Source organism: Lithobates pipiens, unplaced genomic scaffold, assembly GCF_037356315.1.
Source record: "Lithobates pipiens isolate NorthernLeopardFrog02 unplaced genomic scaffold, aLitPip1_a1.2 Scaffold_16, whole genome shotgun sequence".
Lineage (NCBI taxonomy): Eukaryota > Metazoa > Chordata > Amphibia > Anura > Ranidae > Lithobates > Lithobates pipiens.
The window spans coordinates 257,095,702-257,114,818 of record NW_027507748.1 but is presented as its reverse complement, the minus strand read 5'-3'; the positions used below and the strand labels follow the sequence as shown (position 1 = coordinate 257,114,818).

Here is a 19,117-nt window from a genome sequence, read left to right as displayed (position 1 = left end):
ATCCTTAATAACCGATGACTCATCAGCTGTCAGCGGGTCTCCGCACTGACAGCTGAATGTAAAAAAAAAAGAATGCCGGCAATGAAAAATAAATGAAAAAATTGTGTGGGGTCCATACGAGGCCTTCAGGTCTAGTATGTGTTTTAAGCGGAGCCCCACACCAAAGTATTTTTTTATCCGAGCATGCAGTCCAGCAGGTCAGGAAAGGGGGGGGGGGGGAACGAACAAGCGCCCACCCCCTCCTGAACCATACCAGGCCACATGCCCTCAACATGGGGGGCCATGTTGGTAGGGACAAGGACCTCTTCCCCACAACCCTGGTCATTGCGGGTGGGGGTCTTATCAGAATTTGGGGCTTCCCCAAATCCCGCCCCCCCCACCATGTGAATGAGTATGGGGAACACCCATTCACCATAAAAGTGTAAAAGATGAGCACAACATGAGATTTTGACAAATTCTTAATTAATTTTTTTTTTAAATGTCCCCCCCAGTGTAGATCCATTGACAATCACGCGGCCCGCCCCAACCACCGACCCGGAAAAAGGAGGGAAAAAAAAAAAAAGCCTGCTCCGACGAAGGCTCCCACCATCTACCTGCTTTAACATGTGACAACTCTTAAGCAGCAAATGGGATGGGGCTACCTGGTGATGTGACTGGCTGGCACACCCCACGTGATGTCACCAACCCAGCATGCTCGCGGCAGGGGGAGGGGGAAAGGACCCCACTCACAAGTGTGAATGGGACCTAAGCCAGATTTTAGGTCATCCACTGTCACATGCCATGGTTGCTTTTTTAGATCTGCATGGATGCAAAGCTATCTAAAGTGTAAAACAAATCAACCAACCATAAAACAGACAAATCTGTCACCTATCAGGGGAATGTGGCCCAACACAAAATCCTAAATTTTACTTAAATTTTTTATTTATTTTTTTAATATAAAAATGCGTTGACATTTGGTGAACACGTGCGGGCGAAAAAAAAAAAAAACCATAATCATGCCTTATTCATGTCATAGGTTTTTGGTACCTAGATTTGTGAGCAACTATTTTCAAGGATGAAGCACGCGAAGGACAAAATTAGAACCAAAATAGCTGATGTGCACCTTGAGAATTACTACTCCATCCATCATACCAGATATTGATGCGTTTGTTTATCAAAAACTGTTTCAAATATTGCACTAGTTTTATGTTGCCCTCTTACTTTGATAATAAAAAAATTATACAAAAAAAATAAGTTTTATTGCTAAGATAGATAAATTATCTATATCAGTGATAGTTGGAATTGTCTTTGTTTTATATGTATATGCCCTCCATGGGCTTCTCACTGTGAAGGCCAGTTATAGGTGTGGACAGTGGCCAGTTTTTTGTTACTGTTTGTATATATGGTCCGGGGATACACTGGGCAACTTCGCTGCCACTGTGCTCTTGCTGGGTGTTCAGTGTGCTCCTGTTCCTTTTAAGAGGGCTTGGGCAGTCTCCAGGCTCACCTGCCCCACATCTATCCATTCCATGCATGTGCTTCCACTGTGGAGACACTTATAAATGTGTAGTGTTAGGACTGCAATCAACGCAGGGTGCCGCGACGAGGCCTTGCAGCTTTCACATGCGTTTGCAAATGTGTGCTAACTAAACCCCGGCTTTTAACAGACGGTTAGACAGGTACATTTGGTTGGTCAGCAGACTGGTTGGTGAGTTGAGCTATGGCATTGTCTTTGTTTTATATACAGTATATCAGTGATCGCTAACTTGTGATCTGCTTTTTTTTGCTCATTAGCTACCCTTAAGTTGGGTACACACTAATGGCGTGTACACACGACCAGACTTTCCGGCAGAATAGATCCAATGGAATGATTCCGTTGGATAGTCCAATCGTGTGTGGGATAGTCTGATCGTTGTTCTTTAAAAAATTCAGACGGACCTAGAAATAGAAGAACAAAGAAAAAAATGTAGCACAAATTAATGCAAACAATATATCAAAGTACTCAAACAGTGTCGCTGTCTGAGCACATTGACACTTCATTATTATTTTCTTTGCAGTATTCACCATTTTATCATGTCATCACTGTTTGAGTACGTTGATATATTGTTTGCAGTAATTAGCGCTACATTTTTTTATTTTATTTTTACTCTTGCATTTTTGAACTTTGAGTGTGTACTGCTTTTTTCTGATATATTTATTTGGGTTTAGCGCAGTTTTTTCTATTTTAGGACCTAGAAATAGAACATGTTACAAATCTGTCTGACGGACTCAATTCCTATCGGGAAACCTGTTCATCTGTATGCTGGTCCAAATACAACGCAAGGGCAGCTATTGGCTACTGGATTTTGAACTTCCTTTTCTAGTCCTGTCGTATGTCATCACATTCAAAACTAACAGACTTTCCACCTCCTCCACCTGTTGAGGTACAGGGTGAAGAAGAATATAAGGTAGAGAAAAATCTTGATTCCAGGATCTATAGGAATAAATTGCAATATCTGGTTCAATGGGAAGGATATGTGCCAGAAGAAAATTATTGGGAGCCTGAGCAGAATGTTCATGCTCCTAGCTTAACAAGAGAATTCCACCAGAGGTTCCATCACAAACCGAGCTCTAAGATGTCCAGTGGATGTCCTGGGAGGAGGGGAGTACTGTCAGGACCTGGACTTGAACCTGGGACCTCAGCTGTGTCTGGCAATGAATCTTCCCACTAAGCTATCTGAGATGCTGGACAGTGACTTGTCAGATTCTTTAGACAACACTGCCTTGATTTCAGCTGAACCTTGAACTCTTTGCTCCTCCCATGAACTTCCTTATATAAGCCATGTCTCTGCACTTCCTCCTTGCCAGAATATTGTGCTATCTCCAGCCTGTATCTCGCTCCTGTCTTCACTGCGGACGTTCATATTTGCTACTGCTCGTTATCGACTCTTGGCTTGTTTACTGACCAAGCTTCTGTTTGATCCTACCTGCTCATTTGCTACTGAACCTCGGCTTGTTCACCTCTTGGTGGGGCGATCCTGAGAACAGCGACCTAGTACTAACATGCAGCTAAATCCATCTCCACCATTAGGAACTCTGGTGAACACCGGTTAGTACTTAGACTCCTCAGGTCAGCCTGTGTCATCTGCCAGGGTGACTGCCTGTGTACCTATCCTGCTGGTCAGTGGTGGTCCTGCAGCGGCTATAGCAATTGGTGTTCGAGTCTGACCCCTGATCGTGACAGCTATTCAACCCTTTCTTGGCCAGCCTCAGCTACATTTTAAAGCAGTTGTATACCCCACGTGGTGATTTTTACCTACAGGTAAGCCTATAATAAGGCTTACTTGTAGGTAAAAAGAACATCTCCTAAACCTGCATGATTTAGGAGATATTGACACTGCATGCAGCTGCGGATTTCAGCGGCACATTTGCTCTGCAGGTCCAGCGTATCCTGCTAGAACTTACGAAACGAAGGGCTCCTGCGCGCTTGTGTGGGAGCAACGCCATCGTGGCTCTGGCCACTCACAGTGCCGGAGCCAGCGATCCTGGAAGAAATGCAGAGGGAACATGTCAGCTCCCTCAGTGGTGTTTTATGGTAAGTTTTGCTTCATATGCCTGTCCTTTTGTTTGGAAATCCCTCACCGTGGAAGAATTAAAAAATGTCCTTGGCCTATACCTCAACATGGGGCTAACAAAAAAATGAACTCCATGCCTACTGGTCTACCCAACCTATCCATCACATGCTGGTCTATTTGTCAATGATGCACAGAACCCGTTATGAGATGATTATGAGATTTTTACATTTCAACAACAATGCCCAATGCCCCCCTCGAAATCATCCCAGTTATGATAAGTTATTCAAAATTCTGCCCCTAATCAATTTTCTCACCTCGTCTTTCAGCACCGCACCTGGAGAGAGCGTAGCTCCACCCACTTTCCCAGGAAACACTGCAGTCAGTTTTCTTTATAGACCGGACACTTCCACCATGGCCTCAGTTGTAGTGTTTCCTCCGACCATGGTGGATGCGCTGCAGGGAACCAGGGGTGTGCTACGCTCTCTCTAGGTGGAGACAGTATGGGGCATACCTGTTGTCTTTTTTTGTTTGTGTCCTCAGGCCAGCCCAGCATCTTCCCTTTACATGTGGGGGATTCTCGGTGCCTGCTCCCCTTTATATCCGGCGAGGATCAGGCTGCAGGGGGTCCCGCTCTCATCAGCCTGGCGCTGGGGGCTGGTAGAGGATGGTGTGCTGCACAGCGGTGTAGGCAGCGCCTTCTCTGTGTATCAGCCTCCATGCTTCTTCCGGGTCCCGGGCGGCAAGTGCATCACACCGGCTGAAGGTGGGACTTCCAGTGGCGTGACGTGGCTTCCGGTTCCGGCCGCTGGAACGCAGGGGGAGGAGGCAGCCTCAAGCTGGTGTTCGATTTCCGGTCCTTGCAGTGGCAAAACGACCGGGAAATTCAAAATAAAAGCAGCCGGGCGCCGCTACAGCCTCGGCACTATGGAGGAACAGACGGCGGTGGCAGGAGCAGGAGCCACTAACACCAGCCAGACTCAGGTAAGCAGGGGCAGTGGTCCCTGTAACTTATCTAAGGGTCTTGTTTTCTCCCTCCCTTGTTCCCCCTGGGGGAGGCAATGGAGCCTGTGCCACTCTTCCTTGGTTTTAAAATGTTCTAAGGAGAGTGTGTATTATATGCTTATAGGTGGCTTATGGGGAAAAGTCACTGAGTTTAAGCTGCAGCAACAAGCATGGGGGCTAAAGGGTTAGCCCTTTTTCCTTGGCAGCTGATTATTGTTTTTCTCTTAAGTAATGCTGTTAATCATTTTATTAGGTGATGATTTAATAGGGGTTTGTGTTGGTTTATTTCAGGCTAAAGTCAAGGAAAAGATCAAACTTTCCTCCCCTCCCCCTAAGAGGAAATACCTGTCTTGCAAAAATATGCTTAGAGAGTCATGGGCTAAAGCGTTATGCAAGACATCTATAGCAGACCTAGTTAGGGAAGAAACCTCCCACGCTACACCTGCTACCCAATCAGAAGAACTATTAAGTTCCTTCCGGAAAGAGCTAGCGGATACATTTGAATCATTCCGTTCTTTCTTGGATAAACATCTGGTGGCACAGTCAAACAGCAGTGACAATTCACCATCCTGTTCTCGTCCATGTGTCTCTGAACCGAGAAGTGACAGTGATTCAGAGGACGAGGAGAAAGGTGTTTCCCCAGGTTCTGAGGAAGAGGAGGAAGAAGAAAGAAAAGTTTCTTCTCGCTATAGACTGTCTTTGGAAGATGTAGATCAGGGATATGCAATTAGCGGACCTCCAGCTGTTGCGGAACTACAATTCCCATGAGGCATAGCAAGACTCTGACAGCCACAAGCATGACACCCAGAGGCAGAGGCATGATGGGACTAGTTTTGCAACAGCTGGAGGTCCGCTTATTGCATATGCCTGATGTAGATGATCTGTTAAAGACAATACATACAACCTTAAGCATCAAGGAGGACAAGGCTCAACTGTCCTTGCATGATAGGATGTATCAGGGCATGGGGGAAGTAAAAACACTGGGTATTCCCAGTCCAGGTCTGGAATAAGAAGCCAAAGTTTGATGCGGCTTTTTTCACAGGTGTCCAGGAACATGGACTTAGCCTTCAAGGACATGGGTGTCATGAAAAGACCCCATGGACAAAAGGGCTCCCCGGGACATAGACAAATCTCTAGGGATGTCAGCCCTACTACAGGAGCTCATCCAGCAAAGGGTGATTGTATCTGTTCCCCCCCAGAGAGGAAGGGAAGGGGTGCTATTCTCACATCTTCCTAGTAATGAAGCCAACGGGGAAGTTTCGTTTAATTCTAAACCTGAAAATTCTGAACAAATCGATCAGATACAAAAGGTTCAGGATGGACACCATTTTTTTCAGTAAAAAACCTTTTGACCCCAGGCTGTTTTTTTGGCCTTAGTAGACCTGAGGGATGCGTACCTGCATGTACCCATAGCCCAGACATCACAGAAATACCTCATATTAGGGGTAAAGATGGGAGAGTCGATCACGCATCTACAATTCAGAGCCCTCCCTTTCGGCCTGTCATCCTCACCAAGGATATTTACAAAAATTATAGCAGAGGCCCTGGTACCCCTCAGATCAAGGGGGATATCCATAGTTCCTTACCTGGATGACCTCTTGCTACTTGCCAGAACAAGGGAGCTACTGGAGAAAGATCTGGAAGTGACAAGGTCACATCTGGAGAATCTTGGATGGATCATCAACAAAGAAAAATAAAATATGATCCTATCCCAGACAATAAAATTTCTGGGGTATACCATCAGTTCCATTCGGGAAATAATTTTTTCCCCAGAGGAAAAGATAGAAAAGGTAGAAAAGGCAGTAAAAGGGACTCGGACAAATCTGCCAATCTCAATCAGGGAAGCCATGTCAGTTTGAGGCCTCCTCACGTCCTCGATTCCAGCAGCATAATGGGCACGTTCCCATGCAAAGGACCTCCAGCAGACAATTCTCAGGAATTGGTCTTATGGAGAACCTCTAGAGAAACTGATCAGGATCCCCCCTCAAGTTCGGAGGAAACTATGGTGGCGGAGGAATCGGTCAAATTTGGACAGGGGTCTACTTTGGACTTTTCCCATAGAACAAAGACTGACAACAGATGCAAGCTTCTGGGGTTGGGGTGCCCATCTGGATGGGCAGATGGCCCATGGAGCATGGCCAACCAGGGAGGCCAGGAGATCCTCCAACTGGAGGGAGCTGAGGGCCATTCTCTTGGGACTATGGACTTTCAGAGACCAAGTTCTGGGTCACCACATTCAGGTGTTGTCAGACAATGCCACAGCAGTGGCCTATGTAATAAGACAGGGGTGCACAAGGAGCAAAGTGTTGCTTACCTCAGCCCTTCAAATTATGTCCTGGGCAGAATCCTACCTTGCATCCCTGACGGCAGTACACCTAAAGGGGGATCTAAACCAGATCGCAGATTTCCTAAGCAGGGAAAGGCTATTGGAATCAGAGTGGCGTCTGAATACTGAGGTGTTTCAGAAGATAACAGAAAATTGGGGTAATCCCCAAATAGACCTGTTCGCATCCCACTCCAATACGAAGGTAAACAGACGAGACCAAGCGGAAGGACTAGACGCGCTAGCGCAACCATGGACCTTCCACTTGTGCTACGCCTTTACTCCCTTCCAAATGATTCCATTAGTGCTAAAAAAGCTGCAGAGGGAATCCACGACCATGATCCTAGTAGCCCCATTTTGGCCCAAAAGGACATGGTTTTCAACCCCTTTGGTGTCTTCCTTTACAGAAAGACCTTCTAACTCAGGGGCCCCTTCAACATCCCAACATCCCAATATCGGGCACCTAAGTTTAGCTGCCTTGTTACTGAGGAGCAGATCCTAAGAAATAAAGGCCTGTCTAATAAGTTAGTTTCAACAATACTAGACAGCCGAAAGAAGGTCACTAGATCAACTTATTTTAAGACATGGAAATGTTTTAGCTCCTGGTGCGTAAGTAACGTTTTCTCACCAAGGGAAGTTGTTTCCGTGTTAGAGTTCCTACACGAAGGTATGAAAAAAGGGTTGGCGATTTAGCACCCTAAAGATGCAGGTAGCCGCCCTCTCGGTGTTTCTGGAAAGACAATTCCCCCAGAGCTAGGCTAGCATACTACACTATATCTAAAGATCACAAGTGAATTTAGAAAATCAAATTCACTGTTTATACTATTCTCTCGCCCACGAAAGGGATACAGGGCTTCCAAAAACACCATAAGTAGGTGACGGCGAATGGCCATCTATGTAGCCTACAAAACTTAAGTGGTAGATCCTCCCGCAGGAGTAAAGGGCCCATTCAGCCAGGGCAGTAGCAACATCCTGGGCAGAACGTGCAGGGGCTTCTCTGGGACGGATTTGCAGGGCGGCTATGTGGACAAGCTTCTCCACTTTCACCCGCCATTACAGATTGGACTTGCTCTCTGCAGCAGAGCAGTCCCTTGGTCCTACAGGCGGTGGTCCCACCCTAGAGTATGTACTCTCTTATCTCCAGGTGCTGTCCTGAAAGACGAGGTGAGAAAACCTTAGTTAGACTTACCGGTAATGGTATTTCTACAAGTCTTTCAGGACAGCACCGATGACCCATCCTAAAGTATTATAAAATGTGGTGTTATTGCTATGTTCTGCTTCTCTAATTTCAGCATGGCTGGAGGTACTCTAAAACAACTGAGGCCATGGTGGAAGTGTCCGGTCTATAAAGAAAACTGACTGCAGTGTTTCCTGGGAAAGTGGGTGGAGCTACGCTCTCTCCAGGTGCAGTCCTGAAAGACTCGTAGAAATACCATTACCGGTAAGTCTAAGGTTTTTTTGTGCCAGCTTCAAGCAGATGTTTACCCCTGATATAAATATTTGCATAGATGAATCCCTAGTACACTGCACCAGAAGACTTGGAATAAAGCAATACCTCCCCAGTAAAAGAGCCAGACATGGGGTAAAATTTCTTTGCATGCACAGAAACGAAACACTCCTGTCCATAAGCGAACCACCAGACCAGCAATACAAAAAACACAGGCCTTGCTGCCTCAAGAGTGGGGGAACCCTAGATGTCAGAAATGGAAAAATAACAGAGGGTGCACCAGCCATGTGCATTATCCTTGGGTTGTATTTATTAGAAAGATAAAAAGAAAACTACTCAGAAACAGTAGTGAAAATTTTTGCCATATGAGCAGTCAACAAGTAGCAGCATCCAGTCACAGATGAACGAGACTCCTCAAACATTACAAAAACACTCACAAGAGTCACTGCGTGCTGACGCATTTCGAGGGGCACATCCCTCTTCCTCAGAGCTCGGCAGTGAGCACCCCTTCAGCAATCCCGATATTTATACAATACAACCACACACAAACACATGTGTATGCACATCAGCACCTGTAGTCAATCAGCCAGGAGGAAAACCACAGCCTAAACACCTCCCACTTAACCCAATGAACTGAAAGAAAAGAAAAGAAAAAAAAAACCTTTCAATAGACTGTTCAGTACAAATGCTCAAATGGCACAAGGGCGTTCAAGCACATACCGTCACTATAGATTAATAATAGGCATCCTTACCATATATGTAAATGCCCGGTCACCGCTATAAGCGCATCCGAAGAACACTATTCCCTTTTTATTAGCAGTGCCTGGAATGCATACCTGCGCTCCAGGCTAAGGGAGGGGGGCGAGCCAAATATCAAAGACCACAGCGCTCAAATAAACTGCTCAATGCTCAAATTGCACAAAGGCATTAAAGGGGTCCTTGCCATATATGTATATGTGTCCTCCTATGACTGTGCAGTTACCACTATCAGCTTCGGCACTCATAGATGACGTGGGCGGCCAGAAGATACTCGCCGCCATATTAATAAAGACCAGAACACAGAGGCCAAAGGAAGACCTGCCTCAGTTTCACCAGCATGACCAGAAAATTTTTATAAGGCGTGTGACAGGACCACGAGTTACACATATGACTTTATCATTTATTAGGAAAAAGACAGACAGCTAAACCCCCCTGGATGCCCTACCTACATGGGAACAAGTGGCAAAATTGTCTGGCAGCTGATCGAACCATTGCTTGGGAAAGGTTACCACGTATACGTAGACAATTTCTACAGGAGTCTCCCACTTTTCCACCATTTGTACCAAAAAAGACTTGCCTGTGGAACAGCACGGACCAACCTCAAAGGCTTCCCATAGAGATTGGTCACCAAGAAATTGAAACAGGGTGAAATGGCCAGTATGCAGACTGAAGAGGTACTAACACTGAAGTAAAGACATAAAAAAAGAGTCTACATCCTTTCCATAATGCATGACGACACCTTGGTGGAACTGTAGAGAAGAAAAGGCCCTATCCAGAAGATAAAATGTGTGCATGAGTAAAACATATACTTGGGGGGGGGGGGGGGGGATGGATAAGAACGACCAGATGATACAGCCCTACTTGGCCACCAGGAAATTAATGTAATTCTTGGTGTGTACATGCTATGTGTTAGAAGCCGGTGCTACTTGCATGTGGCCAACTACTGGAAAAGTTTCACACGTGGGGTATTGCCATACTCAGGACGAGTAGCAGAATGTATTTTGGGGTGTAATTTTGGCTATGTATATGCTGTGTGTTAGAAAGATCTTCTAAATTGACAACTTTGAGAGAAAAAAAATGTTTTTCATTTTCTTTCCACATTTTCCAAAAACTCGTGGAAAGAAAGGACATGTTCAAAAGACTCATTATGCCTCAAAGAATATACATTGGGGTATTTTCTTTACAAAATTTGGTCATTTTGTGGGTAATTCCATTGTCCTGGTGCTCCAGGGCCTTCAAAAATGTGATAGGTACTCAGGAAATGAAATGTGTAATTTATGCCTTTAGAACGCCTGATGGTGCTACATGGATGTTGGGCCTCTGTATGTGGCCAGGCTGTGGAAAAGTCTCATACATGGTGTATCGCCATACTCAGGACGAATAGCAAAATTTATTTTGGGGTGTAATTGCAATAATGCCTGCACCGTGTGTAGGAATTAACTTGTAAATATGATAATTTAGTGAAGGAAAAAAAAAAAAAAAAGAATAATAATAATAATTAATAATAATAATAATAATAATAATAATAAAATATATACATCCCCCCCCCCCCCCCCCCGCCCCTAACCACTTGCTTACTGGGCACTTAAACCCCTCTCAGTCCCAGACCAATTTTCAGCTTTCAGTGCTCTCACATTTTGAATGACAATTACTCAGTCATGCAACACTGTAACCAAATGATTTTTTTGTCATTTTCTTCATACCAATAGAGCTTTCTTTTGGTGGTATTTGATCACCTCTCGTTTTTTTATTTTCTGCGCTATAAATGAAAAAAGACCGAAAATTTTGAAAAAAAATGAATTTTTCTTCGTTTCTGTGACAAAATTTAGCAAATTAGCAATTTTTCTTCATAAATTTTGGCCACAATTTATACTACTACACATCTTTGGTAAAAATAACCCAAATTTTTGCATATTATATGATCTGTGTGAAATTTGTAGAGTCTACAAGCTATGGTGCAAATCATAAAGATTTGCAAAAAAAGATCACATCTGATGTACTAAGGCCTATCTCCATTCTTGAGACCCTAACAAGCCAGGAAAGTACAAATGACCCCTTTTTGGAAAGTAGACATTCCAATGTATTTAGTAAGAGGCATGGTTAGTTATTTTAAGTTGTCATTTTTTCCCATAATTCTTTGCAAAATTACGATTTTTTTTTTTTTCCACAAAATTTTCATTGTAATAGCTTATTTCTCCCACACGGAATGTGCATACCACAAATAACACCCCAAAATACATTCTCCTACTCCTCCTGAGTATAACGATACCACATGTGTGAGACTTTTACACAGCCTGACCACATACAGAGGCCTAATTTTGAAGTAGCACCTTCAGGCATTCTAGGAGCATAAATTACACATTTCATTTCCCAACCACCTATTGCAGTTTTGAAGGCCCTGGAACACCAGGGCAATGGAAACGTCCAGAAAATTACCCCATTTTGGAAAGCTAACACCCCAACGTATAATCTATGAGGCATAATGAGTCTTTTCAATGGTTCATTTTTTTCCAGAAGTTTTCGGAAAATGTGGAAAAAAATGAAAACGCATTTTTTTTTTACACAAAGTTGTCAGTTTATAAGATATTTCCAACGCATAGCATTTACATAGCAAAAATAACACCCCAAAATACGTTCTACTACTCCTCCTGAGTATAACGATACCACATGTGTGTGACTTTTACACAGCCTGACCAAATACAGAGGCGCAACATGCAAGAAACACCGTCGGCGTTCCAGGGACACATAGCCTGCACATACCAAGAATTACACCCCCAAATACATTATGCTGAGCAAAGGGTAAAGAAAAGATTACCTGTGGTTTTAGAAGCGCAGTTGTCCACAGGAGGATATCACTGGTCCAGGCAGCAGGCAGGGACTTGGTCAGCAACAGCGAACACAGTTTTTCAGGCAGCAGGCAGGGATACTGTCCATATTACAGTCCAGGGTTAGTGCAGAGATGTCAGCAGTGCCAAAAATATTGGTCCTGGTAGTAGGCAGGTCCTTGTGGTGTGGTCAGTGCGGCATGATGGCAGTAAGTCCTACAGGCAGCAGACAGAAGTAGAGCCTCGTTCAGGACAGAATGGGGATAGGGGTAGAGGCTTCTCCCTCCCAAATCTCTTTGAAGCCTCCGAGTCTCCAGACCCTAATCTAGGAATAAGAAAACAAAGAAAATTGTTTTCTTCTTCCAGAAAAACTATACTGGAGCCCCTCACATATGTGAGACCCCGTGTTGAATCCCACTAGTCCAGTTGCAGAATGCAAGATCAGTCCAAGAGGCAGGCAAATATCGTGGTCAAACAGTCCAAGGTCAGTTCCAGATCAGGCAGAGATATGTACAGAATCGTTAGACAGAAGCATGGTCGAATAACAGTCCAGGGTCAGTTCCAGATCAGGCAGAGGTATGTACAGAATCGGCAGGCATAAGAGTGGTCAAATAACAAGCCAGGGTCAGTTACAAAGCAGGCAGTGGCATAAGGGGTGTGAAGGTGTATGAAGGCAGGAACTGAGGATTATGTTTACCATACTTCACTAAAAATTTATTGAAGTATGGTAACGCCGAAAACAGTCGCCTATGCAGAGGCCTGGTTGGGAAGGACATTGTGCACAATAATGAGATGTGTCTCTTCTGACTCCTGCTTTGGTACACACCTTACATCTTTTTTGGCGTCTTTTGCCTGTTGGTGTGGGGGGAATTTTATCCGGAAAGTGGCGCTCGGAGAGTCGACTAACAACGTCTGATCTGATATTTTCTGGTGGGCCGTTTGGGAAAATAAGGGCTGTGAAAACTTCCTCCTGGTAGCCAAAGAAACGTTTGGGGTTTTGGGTGGCGTTGCTGTAAATTACATATGAATTATAAATGGGCAATTGAAAAAAATAAATTGCTACTTTTTTGTACCAATGATATGTCCGTCTTGAGACCAGATATGGTTCCATCATTTGGTCGTTGAAGTCGACTCCTCCCATGAACAAATTATACTCGGAAATACATTTGGGTTTCTTTACGGGGCCATTCCTTCTGGGGATTTCCACGAAGGTATCGTTGTGGATAGAAGACAACATATACACATCCCTTCTGTCCCTCCACTTCACTGCCAGAACCTCCTTGTTTCTTAGACTTGCGGTTTCTCCTTTCCGCAGCTTCTTGTTCACCAGACTTTGAGGAAAGCCCTTCCGATTCTTTTTTACAGTGCCACATGCTGGCGTCTTCTTCCGGTGAAGGTTGTGGAACAGGGGCAGAGATGTGTAGAAGTTATCTACATAGAGGTGGTAGCCTTTATCCAGTAGGGGGTATATGAGGTCCCAAACAATTTTTCCGCTGGATCCCAAGTAGTCCGGACAATTAGGGGGCTGCAGCTGGGTGTCCTTCCCTTCGTACACCTTGAAGGAATATGTGTACCCTGTGGCTCGGTCACATAATTTGTAGACCTTCACCCCATAGCGGGCCCTTTTGCTGGGCATAAATTGCTTCATCCTAAGCCTGCCACTAAATTTAATAAGGGACTCATCCACACATATGTGTTGGTCCGGGGTAAACAATTTGGGGAATATTTCAGAAAAATAATTTAGTATTGGTCGAATTTTGTAAAGGCGGTCATAATTTGGATCATTTCGTGGAAGGCATTGGGAATTGTCACTGAAATGTAAGAACCTCAGGATCATCTGATATCTGGTTCTGGGCATTACCGCGGAGAAGAGCGGTGAGTGGTGGAGGGGGTGGGTTGACCAGTAGGTACGTAATTGTTTTTTTTTGTTGAGTCCCATATTAAATGTGAGGCCTAAAAAAAGCTTGAACTCCTCCACCGTTAGGTCTCTCCATTCGTAGGGACGGGCATAATAGGAGGTCGGATTTTGAAAAATAAATTGTTGTGCATACAGGTTGCACTGGGCCACAATTGACGCCAACATGTCCTCCGTAAAAATTTAATTAAAAAAATCGATGGGGCTAAAATTCTCCGTGTCCACCTGGACTCCTGGCTGGGCGGTGAAAGGGGGAACATTGGCCTCTCCTGAATTAGGAGGAAGCCACAAGGGGTTCTGAAGGGCATAGGGAAGGCCAGCATGGCTCCTAACCCTTTGGGGCTGAGATGACACCCCACTGGTACTTGGCCTTTCTTGCTGGGGCATTGCGGTGCTGGTGGACGGCATTGCGGTGCTGGTGGACGGCACTGCGGTGCTGGTGGACGGCACTGCCTCACTAGAACGCCTTCGCTTGATGGGCCGGATATCTTCCTCCTTGGATTCATCAGTCAGTGTTTCACTGCTGAGGACTGGCTCATAAGTTACGTCGGCTTCAGAATCCGAATCCGAAAAGGAATCGGAAGAGGAGAGCTCCCCGTTGCTCTCGTCGGCCGCTGAAATAATTTGGTACGCCTCCTCAGCGGAAAAGACGCGTTTAGCCATTGTAGCACTGATGGGCACTGATGAGGTGGCACAGATGGGCGCTTTTGAGGTGGCACAGATGGGCGCTTTTGAGGTGGCACAAATGGACACTGATGGGTCGGCACAAATGGACACTGATGGGTCGGCACAAATGGACACTGATTTATTGCACAGATGTGCAGATTTATTGCACGGATGTGCACTGATGAGGCGGCAGATGGGCACTGCTGAGGCGGCAGATGGGCACTGCTGAGGCGGCAGATGGGCACTGCTGAGGCGGCAGAGATGGGCACTGCTGAGGCGGCAGAGATGGGCACTGATAGGTCGGCAGATGGGCACTGATTTATTGCACGGATGTGCACTGATAAGGCAGCAGATGGGCACAGATGGGCACTGCTGAGGCGGCACAGATGGGCACTGCTGAGGCGGCACAGATGGGCACTGCTGAGGTGGCACAGATGGGCACTGCTGAGGCACAAATGGGCACCGATTGGTACAGATGGGCACCGATTGGCACTGGCAGGCACTGGCGGTGCACAGATGGGCACTGGCGGGCACTGGTGGTGCACAGATGGAGCACTGGCGGTGCACAGGTGGGCACTGGCGGTGCACAGGTGGGCACAGGTGGGCACAAGTGGGGTAGATCTGGGCACTGGCAGGGTCGATCTGGGCACTGGCAGGGTTTATGAGTTTTACTGGCACTTTTTATTCGTCACTGACTGGCAGAGAAGCTGACTCACGGTTCGCTGTCTCCTCACACGCTATCGCTGTGTGAGGAGACACATTCGTCAATGGGTGATGATCTCATTTGTTTACATTTGAGATCATCACCCATTGGAGGAGGCGATCGCGCTGTAAACGGCCGCTGTGATTGGCCGTTTACAGCGATCTGTGATTGGCTGTGTCCAGCGGACACGGCCAACGCAGATTTTCCCCGATGCGCGCTCCCGGGAGCGCGCGGGGAACTCTTAAAGGGGACGACATCAATAGACGTAGTCCCGGAAATTGAGATCCGCGCTGTAGCCGTCATTTTACTATAGCACGGATCTCAAGTGGTTAATTATCCAAAGCATTGTGGGGAAAAAATTGCAACTTCAAAAAATTCACTATGCCTCTTACTAAATACCTCAGACTGTCTTCTTTCCAAAAAGTCATTTCGGGGGTAGTTGTACTGTCCTGACATTTGAGGGCCTCAAGAAATGAGACAGGCCATCAGTGCATTAGGACTGGAATATTTTCAATAATGCGTAGCTTAGTTTGTAGACTATAACTTTCTCACAAACCAATGATCATACATACACTTATCAGGATTTTTTTTTACCAAAGACATATAGCAGAATACATTTTGGCCTAAATTTTCGACAAAATTTGATTTTTTTTTGTTTTTGTTTTTTTAAATGGAAAGTAGAATTTTTTTTCAAAATATTAATAATAATAATAAAAATTATTAATAATAATTTTCTCTAATATCACAAAAAATAAAGCGGTGAATAAATACCAAAGAAACGCTCTATTTGTGTGAACAAAATAACATTTTCATTTGGGTACAGTGTAGCATGACTGAGTAATTGTCATTCAAAGTGTGAGACCACTGAAAGCTGAAAATTGGTCTGGGAAGGAAGAGGGTGTAAGTGCCCAGTATTGAGGTGGTTAAATGCATAGGGGCACATTGGACAGCCAGCATATAGCAGCATAGGTGTCCAGTGCATCCCCTCTCCAATATTTCAACAGTAGGGATAAGCTTTCTGTTCGAGTCTAACATGAGTTTGACTCGAAACATCGGCTGTTCGATCGTTCGAAGATCGAACATTGTGGGGTGTCCACGTCAAATTTGAGCAGCGTGTCACGCCCCATAATGCATTGCATCATTGCAGTGCATTGCTGGCTTATGATTGGCTAAGCATGCACTATGACCCACATGCTTTGGCCAATCACAGCACCATCAGCAAAGAGAGCCATAATTGGCAGGCAGGGTGCCTTTGGCCAATTATGGCTCAGGGGGTTAAGTCCATGCCAACACTATATAAGGCTGCCTGCACACCAGCCTTGTTTAGTGTGTCCTTGGAGGAGAGAGAGTAATTTCATTTACTTTGAGCAGGCAGTTGATTCAGTTAGCTGCAGTGTATTTAGTATATATACATACATCCCAGCTTTATATGTATGTGTGTGTGTGATTTTTATATATATATATATATATATATATATTATATATATATATATATATATATATATATATATATATATATATATATATATATATATATTACACACACACACACACAGTCTCCTGTGTAGCTAGATCTGACTGCAGGCCATTCCTGGTATACGTTTTCAAATACACTTTCAGGCAGGCCAGCCAGGCAGGTGATTCAGTGATCTGCAGTGCATAAAGATATATATACAGTCTCCTACATATATAGAATTTGTGGAATGTGCGGTACCTCAGTGGCAGGTTCCCAAACACCATTTTTCTTTTCTTACATCAGGGGACACAGAGCCATAGTAATAACTATGTGGGTTATATCGGCGTATCAGGTGCTGGACACTGGCACGCCCTTTATGGCATGAACTTTCCCCATATAACCCCTCCCATTACTGGGAGTCTTTAGTTTTTTCGCCAGTGTCTAAGGCAGAGGTCTCAAACTGGTTGCCCTTCAGCTGTTGAAAAACTACAAGTCCCATGAGGCATTGCAAGGCTGACAGTTAAGAGCAAGACTCCCAAAGGCAATGGCATGATGGGACTTGTAGTTTCGCAACATCTGGAGGGCCACCAGTTTGAGACCCCTGGTCTAAGGTGTTGGGCACGTGTAAGGAAATGTGTACTGAGCTCCACGGGCAGTAATCCTTTGAGAGCCAGCCATCCTGACCGGATCCGTTCTGATGTCTCCATAATGGACTAAATGAACGGTACCCGGGCCTCGTAATCTGAAGACACAAGGTTTTGCTTGCCAATGCTTTTAAAGCTGGGCCCTGGGATCCAGTACTTTTTGGTAGTAAGGCCAATAAAAGTTTACTGGCAGGGTCTTCTCGCAGGTCCAGGATTGCAGGATTACCTGAGTGTACCCCTGTTCCTGAAGGTTTCCTTTCAAGGTCTCGGAGCCTACCGTAAAGGGCAAATATTGGGTTTATCTCTGATAAACCCTGCTGTGAGGATATGGCCAGTCAGATTAGCCGTCAAGGGTAGAACACATCTGTCCCTGTCTATTTCATACAAACAGGTTTTTCTTCAACCATTTAAAAGATTATTGCTATGATGTCTCTCCATAGTAGGACTAAACATAGCAGATTCCCATCTAGTCCTCTGGGCCCTTTTGTTGAGGTGCAGGAGGCTGGGGATCAGGTAGATCTTCCCAAATATCGGAAGATACTTATTTTTTCCTCTTCTAACAGGGAGGGAGTAGCCGCACAAGTCAGGTGTTTGTCTACTCCCTTACTTAACCCTTTTGTTGCCTGCAGCACAGGCTCTTAAGGTATCTACCTCTAATAGGGTTCATTTGAACCTCTCCCACCTGGGGATGTTTTCCCTATTCATACACAGCTATGTATTCTGAATGGGAACATTTTCTATGAAAGAAATGGGGGGTTACATCTATTAATGCTGCAATCACCTCAGTGAGCAGGGTTTCACATGTCCAGTGGATAATACACTGATGTTAAAGGATCCAGCGAGTTAAGGTTGGATTTTCCTTTTAAAGACGAGATGTCTTTTGCAGTTCTGGCTGCAATTGGAGTAGCTCAGTCCATTAACCCTTTAACGTCTGCTCCACTATTTTGGTGGAGCACATCTTGAGTCACGCCAATGCATTGGAATATGGACTCCAAGGGGTTAAGGAACAGGTGTGAGATACCTGAAAGTTCTGCCTGATCAGCAGGCCCGGCAAGTGGTGTATTTCATTCACTGTGTCTCACAGATGCTTTGAAGGACTTGATTGTTTAAGCCCTATGGCTTATACTTGGACTAGTGCATTTTTGCAGAGGGCCATGGCTGAAATATTAATCAGCTGAAGCACCAGGTAAAAACCCTTAGCCAGTCTGTGTCCCTTTCTGGGGTACAACTATTTCGAATGGATAAGTACATCCAAAAGAGGTAAAGCTCTCTTTACAAGTAAAAGGAGGTTCAGACAGTTCTCCTTTAATCGTGCAGCCTCTCCTATGCCTTAGTTCCTAGGGGCAGCACCAGGATCTTGGGGGCAGAAAGCCCATAAAGCAGAATGCTAAGGCCTTCTCATGAAGGAGCACCCCCACTCGTTCGGGTGAGGGGAAAGGTCCTGTGATTCTCAAAGTCTGGCAGGAACAATGTTAAGAGCAAAGGGATTTCTGAGATTTTCTTCTCTAGGTTAAATCTAGAGTTTCAAGAGCCCGGATGGCCCAGTCGGCTTTCGATCTGAGGGTCCGGGGTTCGGGTCCTTTTTGGGTGCTCCCTGTGGGGTCCTTGGGGCTGCTGATGCGGCAGTCTTTATGCAAGAGTGTCCGTCTCCTCAAAGAATGCTCCTAAGGTTCCAGAGAAAAAAAAAAAAGAAAGAAAGAAAAGTCTCTCTTTCTGGCCTCTGGATCAGCTGTTATCCCAGTTGGTGATATCAGAGGAGATTCCCTTAGTGGAACAGGTTTTTTTTTTTTTTTGGTGCAAACCTTTTAAGGTCTCAGAGCCAAACAGAGAGGTAAGACCCATTC

General features: G+C 45.1%; 1 protein-coding gene across 2 annotated transcripts in view; it reads right to left on the bottom strand.

Moving 5' to 3' along the window:
- The window catches only part of PM20D1 (peptidase M20 domain containing 1), a 585,406-nt gene that overhangs the window by 141,413 nt on the left and 424,876 nt on the right, over window positions 1-19,117 (bottom strand). The gene's annotated exons all lie outside the window — the stretch shown is intronic.